Source organism: Nicotiana attenuata, chromosome 6 (genome assembly GCF_001879085.1).
Source record: "Nicotiana attenuata strain UT chromosome 6, NIATTr2, whole genome shotgun sequence".
Classification (NCBI taxonomy): domain Eukaryota; kingdom Viridiplantae; phylum Streptophyta; class Magnoliopsida; order Solanales; family Solanaceae; genus Nicotiana; species Nicotiana attenuata.
Genome location: NC_031994.1, coordinates 79,550,626 through 79,556,511, shown reverse-complemented (window position 1 = coordinate 79,556,511; position 5,886 = coordinate 79,550,626). Strand labels below are relative to the sequence as shown.

General features: G+C 36.3%; 1 pseudogene; it reads right to left on the bottom strand.

Annotated features, from left to right (window-relative positions):
- The window catches only part of LOC109228018, a 27,222-nt pseudogene continuing 21,929 nt past the window's right edge, over positions 594–5,886 (bottom strand).

Below are 5,886 nucleotides of genomic sequence, written 5' to 3'. Positions count from 1 at the left end.
TGGCGTCAGTGGTGGTGAAGGAGGCGGATGAAGGATTGGAGCTGGGTGTAGGATTGGTGGGTATTGCTCTTGCATGGGGTGAGGTAATTTCTTTTGAGGGGGTTCCTGCAGCTGATTTTGTTGAAGGTCGTTGTAGTATGGCCAGTAGGTTAGAGGTTGGAGTGTAGGCCATGCTGGGTGATTGTGAGGCACTTGTTGGATCCATTCTTGGAATTGATTGAGTTGTGTCTGAATATCCAACGTAGTGACATCCTGTAGATGAAGAATTTGCATGATGTGGTCGTGTTGGAGAGGATCCGGCAGGCCATCTTGGCTACTCAAAAGTACAACTTCAATTGGATCCACTCCACCAATTCATGCTTCCAATATTACCCTGTTGCTAAGATTCTCCTTTGCCTAAACAGTTCATATTTTTTCCTATTCGAATTGAACCCATGCTAAGCAACCATCAACTATATATTTAGCCAATCTGAATGCAGCCACTGCAATCCATGGTAAAACCATCGGTAATCAGATGAATCATTAACATCGAGTGAAATATTAGAAGAGACTCGAGAATGAGGATTAAACAAATATCAAATAACACCTACACACAGCATTTCAACCCAAATATTTGTATAAACAGTCCAAGTCCTTGACAATGATAAGTACAGAAAGGGTGAAACAAGACTAGCTTATTTCTTTTCCCAATTATGCTGTAGGGTAAATATGTTCCGCATATTTTTGATTCTGTGAACAAGAAAACTCGGAGGTAGAGAACGGAATCATACACTTCTGTACCCAATGGCTAAAAATCTATTTGGTTTACTCGATTAACAATTTGAAGAGATTAACCAGGTGAAGTCGCCTCTTCTTGGCGCTGGCAAGCCAACAGTCTAAAGGGAACCCCACAAACAATGAAGATATGATACAGAAGAATCTGATCCAGTACTTCATTTTGATGAATGAAAGAGCGACCGCCGACCAGCATGAACTTTACTCATTCCCCAAGTTAAGTGAGCCATCCTTCATTAGCTTCACACTCAAGACTATTAAATCTCCCTCTTGAGTAATGTCGAGAAGCCTTTCTCCAATCTGTCCCAGTTCTCATCATGGCTACAAATTCTTCATAGCTAATGCTGCCATCCTGAATTAACCAAAAAAAGAAGATAAGGAAGATATGATCCTACTCTAAATTCAAGTTAAGTTGTAGAAAAGTGTCTGCAGTCTGTTCGCCCTGTCCGTATAAACCTCCTGTAAAATGTCATTCACAATGTTGGTGCAGTCATCTGCTCCATCCTCCATCAGTGCATCTTGAAGCTCATGTGGTTCAATATAGCCATTTCCATCCTTATCAAAGTAGGAGAAAGCCTTGTGCAAATGTTCATCATTTGCCATCCTTTGAAGATGGAGTGAAACAGCAATAAATTCCCCATAATCCAGGGTCCCTTTGCCGTTGGTATCAATCTGTTAGAAACAAAGTAATCCCATAAGCATTTACGGCTTTGTCATTTAATTTCTTTTCATTTTTCCTTTCTCTTTCGGCTTTTTTTACTCTTGTTCTTTTAGGGATAGAGAACAGGGATATAACAGCTTGTTATTAAATGTATGTATTTTGATCAAAGCTTCATTTCAGTGATAAAAACTACAATAACTAGCTAAGAAGACAGCACACAGAAATCACGTCAAGGGCTAAACCTTGACCAGTAAATGTGATATTACCATAGTGTATAAGGGGAACATCTAAATTGAGCATCAAAACAAAATAACAGAGCAAATGTCGAACTAGCATCTAAATTTCGTTGGCCTTAAGCACTAACAGGGGTCACCTTCTGTGAAACCTTGTTGAGAAAACTTAAAGAAATGACACAAGCCCACAGCAAAAGTGGGAAAGTGAGATTCATTCAATAAGGAATATGAAGGAAGACTCACTGCTTGAATAAGCTCTGTATCTCAGATTCTGCTAGCTGTGAATTGAATTTTTCAAGCCCGGCTTTTAGTTCCTCAACTGAAACAATACCATTATTATCTGTATCTATCTTGTTAAACATTTCTTTGAGGTCTTCAACTTCTTCATTAGACAAGAAATCAGCAATCACCTGCACGTGGAGGAGCATCTTTTAATGCTTCAGAAGCATGCAAGTTAAATACAGTTCAAAATGCGTCAGATTAAAGAACTAACCCTCAGAGCTTTCCTCTTAAACCTATTCATCATTGAAAACTGCTCAAGTCTTGATGTGACACAACATCTCCAAGAGGAACATTCGGAGCTTTTGAAGCCAAGGATGTTCTACAAGAAAGACAGTTCATTAGCAAAACACATGAAGCATCACAGTCATATATTAGTGTTACATTAAAAGTCCACTGATCGGGAATCTCAGCAATCAGAACTACCGAAGATAAACATATATCACAAGAATTTCAGCAGATCCCAATTAAAGTAACTTGAAAGATGAACTACTTAGAAGGTGTGCCCTGTGGAAGGCAAGGGTTTTCTCAAAGAACATACTCACCACTGTGACTTCATCCAAAAAAAAAAAATATCACATGTGAAACTCAACTTAGCAAGTACTTGTTTAGCAGTTAGTCCAAGCTTTGGATCTGGCTCCAACATTTGTTGTACAAGATTTGTAGCAGTCTCTGAAATATTCGGCCAGGGTTCACGCTTGAAATCTATTGCTCCACGTAAGATGGCCAGAGCAACACCTTGTTCAGATTCTGTATCAAAAGAGAGACTTTATCAAATGCCAGTAGTTTATATGTGAGATCATACATATGAACAAGAAGAGGGAGGGGGAAGGTTCAAGTTCGCGAATTTACCAGCCCAAAAGGGAGGAACTCCACATAACAAAATATACATAATGATCCTGCACTCCATATATCTATTTCTGGTCCAAGTTCCATCAATTCCACAAGGATACATTGGAATTACTTGACCACAACATATTAAGACGGTTAGTAAGCATCACAATCATGCCAGAACTGGGTGCCGTTCTCATTTGCAACTCCTAAAGATCACTTCTTACACTACTAGAAATCCGGTAAAAAGCGACCACAAAAAGCGATCAAAGTTGGTCGCTTATAGGCCTAAAAGCGACCAAAAAGCGACCAAACATGCCTGGTCGCTATATTGCTGGTCCCTTCACTTTAGGGACCAAAGTTGGTCGCTAATTAGCGACCAACTTTGGTCTCTAAGGTAAAATGACCAAATATTCCGGGTATTGACTATAGCGACCATCTTTGGTCGCTTTATTATTTTAATAATATAAATTTGACAACCAAAGTTGGTCTCTAAATGTAAAATATATTATTTATTTACTATTATTCATAAAACAGCGACCAACTTTGGTCTCTAATCCAAATATTATATTTTAAAATTTGGATGGAGACCAAGGTTGGTCGCTATTTTATTAATTTTTTTAATTTTTTTTAAAAATAAGCGACCAAAGTTGGTCGCTAATTTCAAGAATTTAATTTTTTTTAAATATAAGCGACCAAAGTTGGTCGCTATTTTTTCAGAAATTATTTTTTTTAATGGAATAGAGACCAAGGTTGGTCACTTTTTTAGAAATCTGGATAAAAAGAGACCAACTTTGGTCGCTATTGCCCAGAAAATTATTTTTTTTAAATGAAAAGCGACCAAAAAGAGATCAAAGTTGGTCGCTTTTCTGGGTATTATTTTGGTAGAAACTGCCTGTTTTGGCAGTTACACCACCTGCCAGCATACCAAATCCCTATTACAAGCAACAACAACAACAATACCAACAACAACACAACAACAACAACAACATTAAAACCAACGAAGTATAAAGTTCAATAGAACTAACACATTAAGCTAACAAAACTAAGTTAACGCTTATTACAAGCTCATTCGAAAACTGGTTCTATTGTCTAGTTCAAAGTATATAAAGTACTCAAGGAGTGTTCTTTCAGCATCCTCGTCCGAAAGTTGGATTGCCTCGCCCGACTCATTAGGTGGCTGACTGCGTATGAATTCCTCCACATCAGCTGTGAAGCGAACCTATAAGAAAAATTATATTAAATTAGTATTTCAAAATTTTTATAAAAGTAAATAAAAATACTTAATGAAAAGTAAAAAACTTACATGTATAGTCGAGGATCGACCCTCGACCCAACTTTCTAAATCAGTCTCTTTCTTCTTCTTTACAATACGAGTTTCATTGAATATCTCATGATCTTGCTTCATTGGCATCATAAAGCTGTCTGGTGACATTGGTGATTATCCTCGGGATAAACTTGGATACAGAGAATAACTTGGATACAGTAGCTGACAGGGTGTGTCTTTTGATCAATTGTTGTTCTAGTTAGCGACAATGATGATGAGAAGGCAATGGCATGTGTTTCAAATAGTGATGGTGTAGGCAGGAATTTTAACATTTCCTAAGTAGATAAAAGAAAGATTATAGAGGAATTCTCTACTTCATTTTCCAAGAAGAAAAGAAGTTTAATTGACAGTGACAAGGTTGATGGTGATGGAATGTTTACCGTTGGTCGTGGCAGTTCCCATAAAACGNACGGGGATCATAAGACTCTATGATGACAAAGATTATAGGAAGTTTTGTTCTCAACTTTCTTCCAAGTCTAATCCGTACAAGCTTAATGGGATGTTGGTAATATTTCTTCGGATTCAGACAATGATTTGACTGACAAAAGTATGGAAATGCTAATCAAAAGAATTAAAGCTAAAACGTTTTTCTTGGTAGAGAAGGATGCTGAAAAACATTTTACCTTTAATTCTTTTAATTAGCATTTCCGTACTTTTGTCAGTCAAATCATTGTCTGAATCCGAAGAAATATCACCAATATCCCATTAAGCTTGTACGGATCAGACTTGGAAGAAAGTTGAGAACAAAACTTCCTATAATCTTTGTCATCATAGAGTCTTATGATCCCTGTTTTGTGGGAACTGCCATGACCAACGGAAAACATTCCATCACCATCAACCTTGTCACTCCCAATTAAACTCCTTTTCCTCTTGGAAAATAAAGTATAGAATTCCTCTATTACCTCTTCTTTTATCTACTTAGGAAATGTTAAACTCCTACCTACACCATAACTATTTGAAACACATGTTCTTGCCTTCTCATCATTGTTGTCGCTAATGAGAAGAACAATTAAAGGCACACTCTGCCAGGTACTGTTTCTTAGTTATTCTTGGTGGAAGTTCCATTGCATGTATAATAAAGTCATCAACCCCTTCTACAAAATCCTCCCGCGATCTAAAATTCCAATACATAAACCAAAATTTTAATTCATATCCTAAAGGTCCAACTCATATCCAAAAAATTTTAATTTATAATCTAAAATTTCAATTCATAAACTAAAAGTCGGATTCATATCCTAAAGGTTGAATTCATATCCTAAAGGTTCAATTCATATCCGAACGACGGTTCCTCCCGCAACCTAAAATTTCAATCTATAATCTAAAATTTCACTTCATACCTAAAATTTCAAGTCATATCCTAAAATTTCAATTTATAATCTAAATTCCAATTCATAAACTAAAATTCCAATTCATATCCTAAAGGTTCTAGTCATATCCTAAAGGTTCAAGTCATATCCTCAAATTTCAAGTCATATCCTAAAATTTCAATTCATAAACTAAAATCCCAATTCATATCCTAAAGGTTCAAATAAATTCATAAACTAAAATTCCAATTCATATCCTAAAGGTTCAAGAAATTCCAATTCATATCCTAAAGGTTCAAGTCATATCCTAAGGGTTCAATTCATATCCTAAAATTTCAAGTCATATCCTAAAATTCCAATTCATAAACTAAAATTCCAAATTCATATCCTAAAGGTTCTAGTCATATCCTAAAGGTTCAAGTCATATCCTAAAATTTTAAGTCATATCCTAAAGGTTCTAGTCATATCCTAAAGGTT